We start from the raw sequence: 17137 nt of genomic DNA, 5'->3' as shown, positions 1-17137 counted from the left end.
AAATCTGGTTAAAATGGCATCTTTTAAATACATATGGCCTGGGAGAAAAGCATCCATGAGGGGACTTGATGAACTGAAGTTGGGGAGGATGCCAAAAATCTCTTGGGAATCCCTTCATCCTCATTCCTTGTCACCCAGGAGCTTGACAATTTGGGGAATCTGTCTGGAAGCATAATAAATTGGAAAATATCACTCGGGGACTCTGCAATGCTAAAATCATCGTGTACTTTTTCCCATTCAAATATATTGTCTAATCCTCTAAATGTGAAGATGGAAGTAATGTGAACTGTTTTCAAGACAACAATATTTATTTTCCCGTGTTCCCTAGCCTCCATTTCTTCCTCCACAGTAAAAACTGATGCAGAATACACATTTAATATCTCTCCCACCTCCTATGGTTCCACACCTCCTTAAGGGGCACGATTATTTCCCTAGTTACTCTTTTGCTGTTAATGTACTTGTAGAATCTCTTTTGTTGTACTTAACCTTACCTGCCAAGGCTGTCTCATGTCCCCTCTTTTCCCTTCTGATTTCCCTCTTAAGAATGCACCTACACCCCTCACCCTCTTGTCGATGCCTAATTGTCGATACCTAATATATGACTCCTTCTTATTCTTGACCGGAGCTTCAATATCTTTATTCATCCATTGTTCCCTATTCTCACCATTCCTACCCTTCACTCTAACAGGAGTATAATGCTCTGAACTCTCGATACTTCAATTTTGAAAGCCTCCCACTTGCCAGATGCCCCTTTGCCTGCAAACAATCTACTGCAATCAACTGTTGGAAGTTCCTGTTTCACTTATCAAAATTTGCCTTACTCCAAGAAAGAAGGTACAGATACACCATTTGAAAGACATTTAGATAGGTACATGAATAGGAAAGGTTTAGAGGGATATGGACCAAATGCATGCAAGTGGGACTAGTTTAATATGGGAAATTGGTCAGCATGGGCGAGTTGGATGCAAGGGTCTGTTCTGCACTGTATGGCTGTATGATTCTAAGGCTGCCTTAACTGCTCCCACTAACAAGTCGTTCAAGTGGCTAATGGATAAATGGGTCTCCCAAACACCCCCCCCAACGCGGATACACCCAAACCCCTACTGCTGCCAAAATTGTGGTGGAGCTGGAGATAGTCAGGATAGGGCATGCTCAAAGTATTTTATTAACCCATTCACCCTCAAAACCCTCCTGCAATGGGGCTTGAAATTCAGCCTCAACAGTTGTCTTATCATTGGGCCATCTGCTTGTGGTCAGTCTCTATTAAATTAAACAAGCTACCTTCATAAATCTGTATTTCTAGCTCTTCTGTTCCATTCAGCTCCAGTATCAGTTTTTGTTTGAACCACATGGAGGAGCTGTAACATTTTGTAAACCACTGGCATCGAATCAACGTGAGAAGAAATCCAACTATGTGCTGGGGGATAAAGGAAACAATTTGCAAAACATTTTATTTTGGATCCTCAAGAATGTCAAGCACTCTGTAATTAGTATTGTATTAACCACACTTGGATAATGATTAAAGATACAGGAAAGGTGTTTGATGTGTTAACTCAGGAATATTCAGTTCAATAATTGATCTATGCTTCTTCATATATTTCTCAATGGCTAATTGTCTATTAATTTTTTTTAATAAAGTGCTTTAATATTTTTCCTCAGAAGTTTTTTCTGGTTCTCGTAATCTTCCGCATTCTGTGCCAACCTCTGACATGCTATCTTAATAAACAAGAAGCAGAGGCTTTTGTTTTTGCATTAAAGCTTTAAAACAGAGACTGTTGGGGTGAAAGTGGGGGGGGGGAAGGAAAAATATTTAGTTCGTCTAAAAGATGAAATAACCATAAATTATTGCTTGCAAAGGGTATCATTGAACATTGACATTTCTGGGGCAATTTTCTTTTGTATATTTTTTGCTTGAGATATCTCATTCACCAGACAGCTCCCATGTCACCCCCTTTTTAATTTCCATCAGGCCACACATCCTGTAATCCTTAACAACATTCTCAGTGTAGCTTTGTGGTAATTAAGAATTGCTGAAATGAGAAACATTTTGTAAAAGTTTTTGCTTGCTCTCATCTGGACTTTTCAGAAGAATGCCAATTAAGGGGAAAACTATGAGTGTCCTGATTGGTTGGCGAGCGCATTCTGACTGGTAGAGGCATGTCTATGGAGAATGCACCAATTAATGGTGATTGTCAAGGAGGTAAAAACAATGACTGCAGATGCTGGAAACCAGATTCTGGATTAGTGGTGCTGGAAGAGCACAGCAGTTCAGGCAGCATCCAAGGAGCTTCGAAGGGCTTTTGCCTGAAACGTCGATTTCGAAGCTCCTTGAATGGTGATTGTCAGTTTACTGCCAGGTTTCGTTTAGGTCTTAAACCAGGCAGGTTGACTTTGATTGGTCAAGGCATTACTGTGAGAAATGAATAAGAGAAGGGCTGTGTGTTTCAATGTTGCATGTTCTTTTTGTCTGCAAAGCACAGGACCAAAAGCATTAATATAGATTGTGGATTAATACTGAGAATGCAAAAACATTACTTGAACAATCAATTTAGGATTGTCAGTCTCATCTCAAAGTCTGATTTACCTGTGTTTACTGGAAACAACATACATTCGAATGGGCAAGCTCTGAGATGTACTCACAGCTTCAATACAGACCTTATTTCCATCACCATTGTTCATCACTTCAGAATTTTGGCTGTGTTTTCAGCTGCCCAGACATTAATCTCTGAATTTTCTTCCTTAATTTTTTTTGCCTTTCTATACTCCTTAGAGTGGACTGAACTTACAATAACACCTCAGTGCCAAATTTTGCATTTGTAGAGTATCTTTCGTGATGCCAATTGTGCACCTTAGCAACAAGAAACAGCAATGAGGTGGAACTTTGCTGATTTCTAACTATTGGCAGAGTAGTTAAAGCTAAAATTCCATCATTTCATGTAATGTAAGATAATTCTGTTCAGCTGATTTTTCCTCTTCTCGTTCAGCTTTGGATGCCGGAGAAATGTAAGACCATAAGACATAGGAGCAGAATTATTCCATTGGACCCATTGGATTTGCGCTGCCATTCAATGAGATCATAGCAGATCATGTAAGCCCCAATTCAAGTTTCCTGCCTTCCTCCTTGCCTCCCTTACTGATGACAGTGCTGTCTTGCTCAGCTTTGAGTATGCTTAGTGACCCAACCACTCATATGCCCTTATCATCTCCTAATTTACTCTCTATCCTACATTGTCAGAAACCTATAGACTGCTCCTATTACAGCTCTTCGCTGAGCTGATTGATTTTCCCCTGAACTGTCCTGTAAGGGGAGAAAACTTGTAATGTATGTAACGCCAGCCAAGTCTCCACTGAATTACCCTATAATCTTTTAACCTCTGGGTTTCCTAAACTAAATTTAATTCTTGAATAAAGAAGCAGGCAACCTTCATTGTTTACCCATCTGTTGTAAACCCCATTATATGAACAATTTTACATTGACACCACAGGGGTCTGCAGCCACTTATTTTCTTAGCAATGCTAGATTAATTCACTGTCCCAGAAGGACTTTCTGACCTTGTTTGTTTTAAGGAAAACCTTTCATAAAAGTCACTAACACCCAGGTGCCACTAGTTTGAAATTCCATTATATGTACATAAAATATACAACTTTCATCATACATTCCACATGATAGCAACTCATTAAGTGGATTTTATTTTCTCATGCTATCCTCTCGACCTTTTGTCAATCTCCACCAGTCTGCCTCCTTTGTATCAGGGGGCTGCTTAGTTTCTGTGTCAAACTACTCATAATATTAACAATAACATTGCTTTAAACAAATAATGTAGTTGTTTTAGACTAAATGTCAACATTCAAGTCTCCACTTAGTTACATTGGAATTGTTTATTTGAAAATGTACACTGATATCAATTACAGTTTCATCATCAGACAATGCAATCTAAAAACATCACAACACAATAGATTCCTGTTCCATTTATAAGTTGAACATTTAATGATTAAACAATATACAGTCTTTTAAACCATGCCACTTATATATTTGTAATGCAAACTGCTCTTCCATCTACCCATTAACCTGATTTCTGAAAGTCGTCAATGGAGCAAATGTGTATTAAAATTATATTAAGATAGACATGTCAATTTTAAATCCACCATGTTGCAAAATAATTTTGATTTGAGGAATTAAAGAATAAGCACTAAGGATTATCTTTTTTAACAGCTTTATTTAGACTACTTATGAGCAGGATTGAAGACAAACAAGGTTTGGTTTCCTATTGGACTAACTGTTATAAATGTAATATTGAACATTAAAGCAGTTTTATGGTACAAGCCATACATTAAAGTGTTTAATTTTGATGCTAACTTCTAAACTTAATGGTTATTGTGTATCTCTGCTATTCATTTACATTGTGTCTTCAATAGCAATGAATTGAATCATGTCAATGAGGTATCAGTTTCCAAGATGGTGGTGGAGTAGGATTAGATTGCTTATCAGTGTGGAAACAGGCCCTTCGGCCCAACAAGTTCACACCGGCCTGCCGAAGCACAACCAACCCAGACCCATTCCCCTACATTTACCTTCACAGCCAATTCACCTAACCTGCACATTTTTGGACTGTGGGAGGAAACTGGAGCACCCGGAGGAAACCCACGCAGACACGGGGAGAATGTGCAAACTCTACACAGTTAGTCGCCTGAGGCAGGAATTGAACCTGGGACCCTGGCACTGTGAGGCAGCAGTGCTAACCACTGAGCCACCGTGCCACCCAATGCATCTGCTCTGTTTGTATCTTTTGCTTTCTTTTCTCTTTATTTGTCTTTTGTGTTTTTTTTCTTCTTGACATGGATGTCTGCCCTCTCAGTGGTTCCAGAGTGGTCTCCTGGTGTCAAGAAACTCTGGGTGAAGCTTGGTGTAGTCTGGAGTCAAGGCCCGGTATGGACTGGAGGTTAGGTGCCAGCATGGACTGGATTGTAAAGACACTTGTTCTGAACTTTTTATTTCTCTATTTCCTAACTTATTCCTATGATCTACACTATGCTGCACTTCCTATTTCTCTATTTTTCTATATTTTTTTCCCTAAGAACTTGTACTGAAGAATCTGTACCTAGGTGGTACCATAAGCGGCAACGTTTAACTTTTCACTGCACTCATTTGAGTACATGTAACAATAAAGCTAATTCTATTCAATTCAAGTTTCTGTCACTCCTCTCCTGCCTTCCATATCCCATTTGACTTTAATTCCATTTTAGGCTAATTCCAAACTGTCAGATTGTAATACGTTACAATTCCTATTATGATGAATGGCCTACTGTATAAGCTAATAGTACTGAAGGTCTTAATATTCTTGTTACATTGAGTCCTACACCTTCTGATGTTTTCACACTGTCTTTGGGTGGAGACAGGGATTTTACACTAGCTTTCATAGGGAGCAGCATAGCCCTTGAGAGATCAAGTAATGATGAGTTTATACTTGTGCCTAGAGCAATCATGCATTAACATGATAGAACAAAGAATTGCAGGTTAGGTAGATTGGCCATGTTAAATTCCCCTGTGGTGCTCAGGGATGAGCAGGTTAGGTGGATTAGCCTTGGTAAATGCAAAGTTATGGAGATGGAGGTGGTGGCTCTGGGTGGGATGCTTTTTGGAGGTTGGTACAGACTCAATGGGCCAAATGGCCTCTACCGACACTGTTGGGAATTCTGTGATTCTCTGATTCTATATTGATGTATTTTCTACCATGATTATTGGACAGGTATTAGACAAAGGAGGATGGCTAACAGTGAGTTATCTAATTTGAAATTACATACTGGCAGGAACAGAGGAGAACAGGCAGGAAGGTGGAGTTGCATCTGGCCATGATCACATCAATGGTCGGCCAAGCTTGAGGGTTGAATTGCCTACTCCTAAATCTTTGGAACTGCCTTTTATGGTAACCTCAATCTGAATGGGAACTGAACCCATACTGTTGATGTCATTCTGCATTGCAAACCAGCTTCCAGCCAACTGACTCTGTCTCAGTAAATGCTGCCTGATCAGCAGAGAATCTGCAGCATTCATTTTACAATGCCATTACATAAATGGCTGTGTGAATAGCCTGTAGATGTAGAAAGTTAAAAATCACACAACACCAGGTTATAGTCCAACAGGTTTAATTGGAAGCACTAGCTTTCAGAGCGCCGCTCCTTCATCAGGTGGTTGTGGAGGTCACAATTGTAAGGCACAGAATTTATAGCGAAAGTTTACAGTGTGATGTAACTGAAATTATACATTGAATAATACCTTGTTTGTCTGTTGAGTCTTTAATCTGTTTGAATACCATGATAGTTTCTCTTCTTTCATGTGCAAATCACAAAACCTTTTTTAAAAGTTGCATTCTCAGGTTAGCTGTTAACAATGGGTGATAGCTAGACAATATGTTGAAGGTGTTGGCCCCCTGTGTTCTCTGTCTGTGCCATGATGTTTAGATTGATTCTAATCTAAAAAGTGAGATAACGGAGTGTTATGTGAATTCATGCAGTTTTTGAGCAAAGTACAATGTAACTCCGCAAGTACAAATTCAGCTAACACCAGTTGTTGTGATTTGGAGATGCTGGTGTTGGACTGGGGAGTACAAAGTTAAAAATCACACAACACCAGATTATAGTCCAACAGATTTATTTGGAAGCACTAGCTTTCAGAGTGCCGTGCCACAACCACCTGATGAAGGAGCAGTGCTCTGAAAGCTAGTGCTTCCAATTAAACCTGTTGGACTATAACCTGGTGTTGTGTGATTTTTAACTTTGTACACCCCAGTCCAACACCGGCATCTCCAAGTCATGTAGATGTAGATTCACATTCAGGTCATCACTGCTGTTGGATTTGGTCACGTTACTGGATGAGTAATCCAGAGGTCTAGAAAGATCAAACCAGCTTCCTGTGTGGAAATTTAAATTTAAATCTTGCATAAAATGCTGATATCAGTCAGGGAGGATTTGAAATTGACAATTATTTTATACCTATCTGGTTCGCCAATGCTCTTTAAGAAAGGAAATCTGCTGTCCTTACTTGATCTGGCCTCCATACGGCTCGAGACCCACAGCTTCTTATGTAGTTTCCAAAACCGGCCTAGCAAGAAAACCTATTGCCACCATGACCTTGACAAGGGCTATTCTAATAGGCAACGAATGCTGGCCTTGTGAATGATGCTGCCACATTGTGAACTAATCATATCAGTCATGATCAAATGGCAAAGTAGACCCTGTGGGCTGAATAGCCTAATTCTGCTCCCACATCTTATAATCTTATAACTAATAAATTAAAAAATAATCTCCAATGCTCAGACCTAGATAAAGATATCTAAGAGCATATCTTTATGCTCTTATAGATTAACATATATAAGATGAAAGATTATCAGGATATGAAGGAATGTAGAGTTGAGTTTAAAAATTAGATCTGCCATGATCTTATTGAATGGAGGATCAAGCTCGAAGGGCAGAGTGGCCTCCTCTTGTTCCTTGTTTGTATGAACCGATCATTTCACTGTTTGAGCCTGTTCCATCATCTACCTGGATGGTGATTGATTTGTATTTTAACCTTATCTACCTGCCTTGGTTCTGCAGCCTTCAATACCTTTTCAAGCCAGGAATTGTATCAGTCATAGTTTTGAAGTTTTCAATTTTTATCCCAGTCTCAACTACTTTTGTGAGAGAGGTTTCCAAATTTTACTGCCTTTTGTGCGAAGCAATGTTTCCCAACCTCATGCTGAAGTGCACTTGCTCTAATTTTAAGGTTGTGTCCCTTTTATTTCCTAACTCACAGCAGAAGAAGTAGTTATAATCTGCTGAAACTGCTCAAATGCTTTGATTTGTCTGTCACAAGTCAGGGTAGCTAAATGGCACACATGGGTTTTTACCCAATAAACAAAAACAGAAATTGCTGGAAAATGTCAGCAGGTCTGGCAGCATCTGTGGAGAGAAATCAGAGTTAATGTTACAGGTCCAGTGTCCCAATCTTCAGGACATATGGCATGAATGGCTTTTTATGCAGATTATTGGTTACATAGGACCATGAAAACTCAAATTTTGAATTTGACCAGTTCTGAAGAAGGGTCACTGGACTCAAAACATTAACTCTGTTTCTCTCTCCATGGATGCTGCCAGACCTGGTGAGTTTCTCCACTCATTTCTGAATATGTTTTTCAGATTTCCAGCATCCACTTATTTTTTTTCTCACTAAAGAATTAAATTCAGGTGATTCCCTGGATTATATTTTGTACTTACAAAGTAGATCACATAAGAATCCTCTTAGTTATTTCTCAGTATGTTTATCTGCAGAGGAAGGCAATTGTTGAGAATTAGAAAAACCATATTTGATATGGAAGCTCTAAGCGTTTGCATAATATAGAACAATGCTACCGTTATACAGAGAAATCAAAGTACAATGAGAACAAAAGCCATCAGGAAATCATTCTACTTACATCACAACAGTTTGCTTTCTATCACAAAGAAGTTGACATGACTGACATGAGATCCATACAGTGTCAGCACAGGCAATCAGTCTCACCTATCAGGATCAAATATATCTTTGTGGGTGAATAATCTTTCTAATGCTTCCTCTCATTGTCTGCAGTGAATCAAAAGAAAGACAGTGAACGATGGGCAACAAATATTGGCCATACCAGTGCTGTCGTCATTATAGGAATTAATACAGTGCATGCCTTCTCAGGCTCTGTTGGTGAATAGTGATCAGAAAAGCAAAGGTGCAATGATACACTTTGTTACTGTGAAGTCAGCCTCACATGGCTACCACCTCCTGCCCTGATAGGGGCCCAGATCGATCTCGTGTGACAGATGAAAACTACTTGGTTGTCCAATGGGAAGAAACACTTGTCACAATCAAGGTGTGATGTATTGCATTGGAGTAAATATGTTCAAGTTACATAAACATGGGCAGCACAGTGTCTTGGTGGTTAGGACCGCTACCTCACAGCAGCAGGGGCTCAGGTTCAATTCTGCCCTTGGGTGACAGTGCAGAGTTTGCACGCTCTCCCCATGTCTATGTGGGATTCCTCTGAGTGCTCCAGTTTTCTCCAAAAATAGCTCTACAGAGGCCTGTTTCCTGTTACCAACTCACCCTTTAATTACATGTGCATAGTGCTTGACACCAGCCCGGCTCCCTCAGAGCCAGCTCTCAGAGTGAACAAAACCTCTGACATTCCTATTCTTATCTGTCAGCCAGGGCTCCCTGATTGGACCAGATTAACAGCCCCAATCAGAGAACTTATATAGCTGACCTCATTACAATCACTATATTTCCCACAGTCCATAGATGTGAACGTTAGGTGGATTGGCCATGTTAATTACTTCGACGCAGGGATGGGTGGGCTGTGTGGTTTAGCCATGGGAAAAGCAGGATTACAGGGATGGGGTAAAGGATAGAGGAGGGGAGGGTCTGGGCGGGAAGCTGTTTGAAGAATCGGTGCAGACTCAATGGGTCGAATGCACTTTTTCCTCACTGTAGGGAGTCTATGATGCTAACATGGTTCCCACTTTGGAGGTAGTTAACTCAGTTGGCTGGGTGGCTAGTCTGTGATGCAGATTGCCACCAGCAGTATGGGTTCAAGTCTCACCATGAAGATGACCATCTTGCCCTTCATCTGAGGCGTTGTGGTCCTCAGGTTAAATTCATCACCATCCATCTCCTTTCAATGAGAAAACAGCCTTATGCGACTTTTGCTATTATTTCTAGTGAAACATTGCAACTGACTCTGACATTGTAGCATCTCAAATACAATTAAAAGCAGATGGTAAATGCCAATGATGGTCAGATCCCAAGAAAAACTAAGAAGATGTCAACAAATGACACTTCTGACAGTGTTGCTTTCCCCTAGTACTGTTCTGGAATGGTAGCCTGGAGAGTGCCTTGAACAATAAAGCATGAGGACCACCAACTAGACCTTGAGGACCTGTGTCACTGTTGAGGTTTTATTCACAACTGAAATACTAAAATGGAAAACAGGGTTAGAGAACAAAGACTGCAAAGGCTTTTCAGCTTCTTGTATAGTACCAACTCGTTTGAGAAATTGTTGGAGCCCATCTCGGGTCACTTTTCTTCATTGCAGCCCAATGGTTTGCGAGGGTCAGGAATCAATGAGTCAAACATGATGGCAGTCAGTGTGTCAAAGCTGACCGGGATTGATGGTGTCCATTCTAACACCGGCGACGGTCACAAACCAGTGGATCTTAGTTCCATGACCATCCTTACAAGATGGCTTCTATTTCTTACAAGACCTGCCACACATTCCCAGCACATGACATCTTCCAAATTAAGTTCAATGCTAAGTTTCTACTTCAGAATAAAACTGCACAAGTCGTATTCATAGGGAAATACATCAAACAAGAAGGAGAAGGGGTGAAGGGTGACTTTTGAAATCTTGAAAATTAAGCTTCATCCAGAAACAATTATTTGGTTAGCTACAGAGTATGGGTGAAGTGGAATGATACTGCCTCGCTTCCATCCTTCTGCAAATACTGTTCACTTCATCTGAACATTTATGACTAATTAAAATCAATGAATGCCATGAAAAGAAAAAGTCATTCTTCAACTGGAGTCAGATTTTTGACTCGCATTTAACCACAGTATGTAGTCATCCTTGTCTCCCTTCACCCCATCATACGTCTCACCAATCCTCCAGCTCCCTTTAATTGACATGCACAGTTCGCTTTGCTCAGTACTCATAATAAGATAACGAAAAGTAATTTGCATAGAAATGAGCTAATGAATTCTTAGTCATACATGCATATTTAATTTATGTCAAAGAACTATTTTTTTGGCTTGGGTTTAAATGTTTTAAGGAGGGCATTAATATTGAAACTCATCTGACAGCTTTGACAGTGTGCTGTAAGACCACACTAAAATTAAGCATTTTGGAAGGAAGGGCTTATTTTAATATTTTCTAGGCACCAAATAATGTCAAATTCACATTGTAAAACATATTTGAGTGTGTGAAATAACACCAAAAACCAACAGACTCGAAACTGGTGATGAATCTGTAGATTGATCATTTTGAAATCCCCTTCAGGCACCCTGTTCCCTTTATTCTGACTGTCAACCCTTGGGAATTAAAAAAAAATTGATGCTATCTATCAACAATTAAACATGTCATTTAAAAGGCTATATTATTCTGATATTAGCGCAATTTATTTTTTTTTCACCTTGATCTGTCACTAAACGGTCAAAGACATCCATAGGCCAACTCTGGTTATAAATCTGCGTCATGTGAATAACTTACTTTAAGTACACGGTTTAAAGAAAAGATATTAAATTTTATTGGCTAACACATTCATCCAATTCCACTGTTTTATTAAAATAAGACTACTTCAAACTTCTGTTGCATCGGTCATCCGATAAACTTGCAGCTGCTTTTAATTTCTTTGAATGGGATGTGAGTCACTGGATTGATCATCTAAAGGCCTGGGACAGTCTTCTGAGGACATTAGCTCAAATCTCACAGCAGCAGCTCGTGGAATTTGATTTCAAGCGATATATATAAAGATTGTCTCAGTGATTCCACCATGAAAGTGATCATCGATTGTGGTAAAACCCCATCTGTATATCCAATGTCTTTCTGTGAAGGAAAACTGCTGTTCATATCTAGACCCAAAGGATTGCGTTTTGCTCCTAACTGCCCTCTGCACTCCATTCAGTTCATGGACTGTTGAGGATGGGAAACAATTGCTGGCCTCACCAATGACACCCACATCACATGAAAGTATAAAGCAAAAGCCATAAAGAAGTTGATTCAAGCCCCATTTGAAGGAGGTAATTCGACCTTCTGTTCCTGATGGCTCTTTGAAGAGTTATTCAATTATTTCACTCCCTTAATCCTTTCCATATCTGCACAGGTTTTTCCCTTTTGGTAGTTATCCAGTTTCCTTTTGAAAGTTATCGTTGAAATAGCTTAAACCCATCTCTTTAGCAATTACATTTTAAATCACACAGCTCACTGCATATGTAAAATAAAACTCTCAACTCCACCATGTTTCTTTTCTTCTAACTGGATTAAATTTCTGTCCTGCAGCTATCAAGACTTTGTGCGAATGTAAATATTTGTTTATTAGTCAATCTATTGTGACTCTTCATAAATTGTGTATCAGCACTTCTCATTTTCTACACATTGTGACCCCAATTTGGCTTGACAAACATTAGTGCGTGAGATAGACCTTTGAGAGCAGGGGAAGATAGTGGATAGGGACCTGGAAGAGTAGGGTGGAGGTAAGGGGAAAAAGACCTTGGAGAGTGGGGAAGAGACTTGTAAGATTAGGGGACTGAGGGGCATGAAGATCTTGGCAGTTGGTGGGGGGGAAGAGTGTGTGAGGGTGGAGACCTAGGCATGTGGGAGTGGGATGGAGGAGTGTGGAATCCTGGGAGAAGAGGAGGAGTCAGGGGTGAAGGAGTGTGAAAAGAGTGGGAGGGAGTGGAGACCAGGAAGCTTTGGGAAGAGGAGTTTGTTATATTCATGGAATTTTAAGTTAAAGGAGCACCATTCTAAATGCATCAGAATGCAAACAGAATGCTATCGTAAACATTTCATATCTTTTTCTTTTTTCCATCAGGAGCAAACAATCATTAGCCAAAAGAAGTTTTGTGTATCTCCCTTTAATTGGTGTGTGCACACGTACGTGTGTGTGTGCGTGTCTGCGCGCGCACGCGTGCACGTGTGCATGTGTGCATACACATGGGTGTTGTGCGTATGTGCACATGCATGTGCATCTGTGTGTGTGTGTCTGCGTGTCGGTCTGTGCAGGGGGTACAATTTAGAAAGGTAAATATTTACACTTTCAAGCTGAGTTTTAATCAGTTTTATGTCTATGCCAAATAAGTCTTGCATTAATAATAAATGAATAATTTTGTGTTTTTATATAAGAAACTCTGTTACTTTTTTAATTCACTGGTGGTATCAGTCGGAGCATTTGTGAGTAGGTTCATGGGTAGGATGAACACCAGCAGAGACCATTTGGACGGAACAGCTTGTTACTTTGCTGTGAAATTCTGTGCAGTATTCTCATCTGCAACTTCTCCATTCACCCTCACCCCTGTGTGCATTGACATCGACTCTCTCTGGATCTGGTGAGACTTCAATGTTAAAAATCTCATCTTTGTTTTTGAGTTTGTACCTACCTCTGCCAGCTCCTCCAGTCCTTCAAACCCTCTGACACCTCTCTGCTCCTCAAATTCTGGCCTCATGAATGTCACAGCTTTTCCTTGCTCGAATATTGGTGAACATGACTTCAGCTGCTTGGGCCCCGAGCTCTCGAATTCCCTCCCCAAACCTCTCAGCCTCCTTCTCCCCTCTCTCCTTCTTTAAGGTGTTTCTTAAAACCTAATGTTTTACTCACCTGCTGTAAATCCCTTCAAGTGGCTGAGTGTCAAATTTTGATTAATAACCATATTTGTGAAGTACCTCGGGACGTTTTACTACATTTATCATGCTAAATAAAAGCAAGGAGTTGTAATATCCTACTTTGCAAGGGCAGGGCCTCTCTGGTTCTCTGGTGTCACTTATCAATGGTGCAGAAGGTTGGACTCAACCGAGCTGAATAGGATCACACCAGTTTTCCTCTATGAGCTCCTAACAAGCAAAGCAGGTCTGAGAGACAGACTGTCCCGAGACTATTCTGGTTAGTCAAACACTTGAGCTGAAGCTAGATGACTGTCTGAAAGCTGAATGTCTACTTAACCCCTGCTCTTTTAGATAACAGGCTCCGCAAACTGTTGTTCAGCACAACATATGCTGTTACAAAACCTCTGAAGGACAGAATAATTGATTAGATTAAGTGGGCTGTATTGGATTTGTTTTTTTTAATGCTCTGCCATTTATGTTGTCAGCAGAATAAGCGGTCTGAGTGTTTTATGTAGTGAAACTTGGAAGGCGCAATATCTTTCAGTAGTGATTATTAACAAGAGAAATTTTGATTTATATAATGCCTTTAATATAGTAAAACCTACAAGGGTGCTTTACAGGAGCATCGCCAAATAAAATTCAACTGTGATTCACATGAGGAGAGATGAAGCTAGGTGACAAAAAGCATGGCCAAAGAATAAAAACGAAATACTGCTGATGCTGAAAATCTGAAACAAATACAGAGAACACTGGAGAGACACAGCTGATCGTGCAATTTCTGTGAAGAGATAAAATAAGACAATGTTTTGAGTTCGGTATTTGTCCTCTTCAGAACGCCTCTGTTTGCACTGGGAGAGTTTTACAAGTAGGAGGAGTAAACATTGAAGTGCAATAGCCTACTTTCAGTCAGATGGATTCAAGAGGTGACATATTTTCTTCACATTCATTTCTTAGAAAGCTTCTGATTTCAGTTTGCTGAAGTGTTAATTAAAATTAAACGTGAAGGGGTTATTTGAAGCTAAGAAAGTCTAAGCTCAGGTATGTGAATATTCAAGGAAGAGGCGATTAGACGCTCAAGATCGGGAATTGAAAATAACAATCAATTCAGACTTCTAGACATGTTCGAGAAGGGAATTCTCTATTGTGTTTGGTTACTGAAAAGAGATCCTGTTGTAGATATTGTACTTTAATGTGTGTTTTAGTATCTTTCAAATTATGTCATACGTAAATAGCTCAGCTTAATCTATTTATTTTCTTTGTTTTTGTATAATAAACTAACAAAGCTTACTGAAGAAGGGTCCTGAAACATTGACTCTGCTTTTTCTCCACAGATGCTGCCAGACCTGCTATGCTTTTCCAGCAATTTCTGTTTTGGTTTCTGATTTCTAGCATCTGCAGTTCTTTGTTGGTTTTTGTTGAGGCAATATAGTTGTATTAAAGGGATTACTGCTTTAATGAACTGTGTACTAAAAGCCAATGATTATCAATTCCATCTGGTTCACTAAGGTCCTTACAGAGTCTAGCCTTCACATGGCTTCAGAACCACAGCAGTGTGGATGACTTGCAACTGCCCTCTGGAAGTGAGAAAGACATTAAACTCAAGGGCAAACAGGAATGAAAACATATGCCGACCTTGCTAGAGCCACCCACATTCCATGGAAGAATTTATAAAACATTAAAAATTGAGTATGTTTTTCAAAAAAAGGTGAAGCATCTGAGACTCTCTAATAGCACGAGATAAGCAAGGTCGCAGATACTAAGCTAACATTTTCATAATTCCCAGGAGCTACTCTGTATGCATCATTTAGATATACAGTATTTTAAATATTTCAAATACTTGAATGCAAAGTGAGAAAGCAGTCCTTGTGGTCAAACTGCAAAGTAAAGTTTCTATGGGATAAATCATTCATCTATATTGATTGCATAGCATAGAAAGGTGTATTGTGATCAGTCAGTCTATTAATAGTAAATAGTCATTGCTGGGAACAAAAGTAATTAAGAGAAGTTCTGCACAACATACATCAGAAAGCTTGATTATCTGATGTTTATAATAAGAGCTGAGATCAATATTCTACTGTCTGTTGGTAGTCTGTGGTCTTTCAATGTGCATTTTTGGAACAGTAAGTAGGTCACAGGAGAAATATGTCATAACTGATTAAGTTACATTATTGAAGGATATGGCTTTCATGTATTTTCTCTGAGACTTAGTTCAGACAATTAGAAAGATTCTAGTTTACAAGGTTAAGACTAGTACAAGGCTTGTCAACAATATTAATAGAATTCTGGCCAGTACATCTAATATACAAGGGAGTGTAAATCATTCTTAAGCCATGCAAAAGCTGAGGATAGACCATACCTGGAATATAGTGACTAGTTCTGAACCACAGAAAAGACATATTGGCCATAGAGGGAGTGCAGTGCAGACTTATCCAGCATGATGTTTGAACTTCAAAGCTTCAATTATAGGGGATAAAAACAGAAACAAGGGTTAATATTTATTCATCAGGACAAGTGCTGTCAGTCAGGAATTGCCCCATATGGTTCAACATGTCCTTCACAAATATGGCAGACAGGGGGAAATTACTGCACCAGTTTACAGGTAGGGATGTACAAGTTCTACTGTACAAGGTGATGCACAAGGTGGGGTTATCCACTTTCTCCAAGACTGGCAGTAGAAGCCATGACTCTGAACCATGCCAGTCTGGCTCAACATTGCCACCTTAGTCAGTGCTGCCTCAGTTGTCTGATGGAGGACCCATCAGTGCAGGAAGAAGGTCTTTCTCCGCTCCATGAGAGTAACGGCTACCAGAGTCAAAGGGTGCTGTGCTGGAAAAGCACAGACGGTCAGGCAGCAACTGAGGAGCAGGAAAATTGACATTTCAAGCATAAGCCCTTCAGCAGGAATCATCCCAGTAAGTGCTATCAGCCTCTCTGTACTACCTCACACTCACTCTATCTCTTCTACTGCACTTACCTCCTGATAAGGCTCATGCTCTACCACTCTCAGTATTGACTGCAACACCTTCTCTCACTAACTCTCATTCAACCAGCCCCCACCTCCCAATAACACTATCATGGCCTCCTTCTAACCAACTTAGGACACTGCCCTCAATTTTCCCTACATGCACCACCATTAACTGCTGTACCAATCTCTTTCTTTGTCCCATTCTAGGAGAACATGGCCTGAAACAAGTCAGAAAGAGCAAATCCTGGTGGACCCAAAATGTAGCTTTTCAAGTACTATGAGACCAGAAGACCTAAGAACAGAATGGTTTCGGGAAGAGGGAGGAAAGTAGAGTTGAGGATTATCAAATGTCATCAGATGATGGAGCAGGGTCCATGGGCTGAATGGCCTACATCTGCTCCTATATCTTAAGCTCTTATGGTGCTATGGTTTAATTTAAATTGCCAAGACTTTAAAGAGAACCAGATTAAGCAGATTTATTGGTTAAAAAGCCAAAGCCTTTAGCAACTGATGAGGGAAATAAACCAGCTTTCTTCAGGCTTTTACTATACAGGAAAGGACAGCTTCTTCTTTTCCAGAGGTCCAATGGCTTCATCTACATGGGGACCAATCATATTGTTGTTGGCAGGCAGAAGGTCTTTGTTAATGACAATTGACACCATTCCAAAGACCAATCAGCTACCTATTGCTGACTGAAACCTCCTTTACACACATCTCCTCTGCTCCAGCTGATCTGTAGTAATTTACCCCACTGTTGATTTTCCTTTAACCAGTGTGGACTTAGGAGTACATGCGC

This window comes from Chiloscyllium plagiosum, unplaced genomic scaffold (genome assembly GCF_037043375.1).
Source record: "Chiloscyllium plagiosum isolate Xiang-an unplaced genomic scaffold, Cpla_swu_hap1 HiC_scaffold_11, whole genome shotgun sequence".
In the NCBI taxonomy this organism is placed as follows: Eukaryota; Metazoa; Chordata; class Chondrichthyes; order Orectolobiformes; family Hemiscylliidae; genus Chiloscyllium; species Chiloscyllium plagiosum.
Note: the sequence above shows the minus strand (reverse complement) of the source record.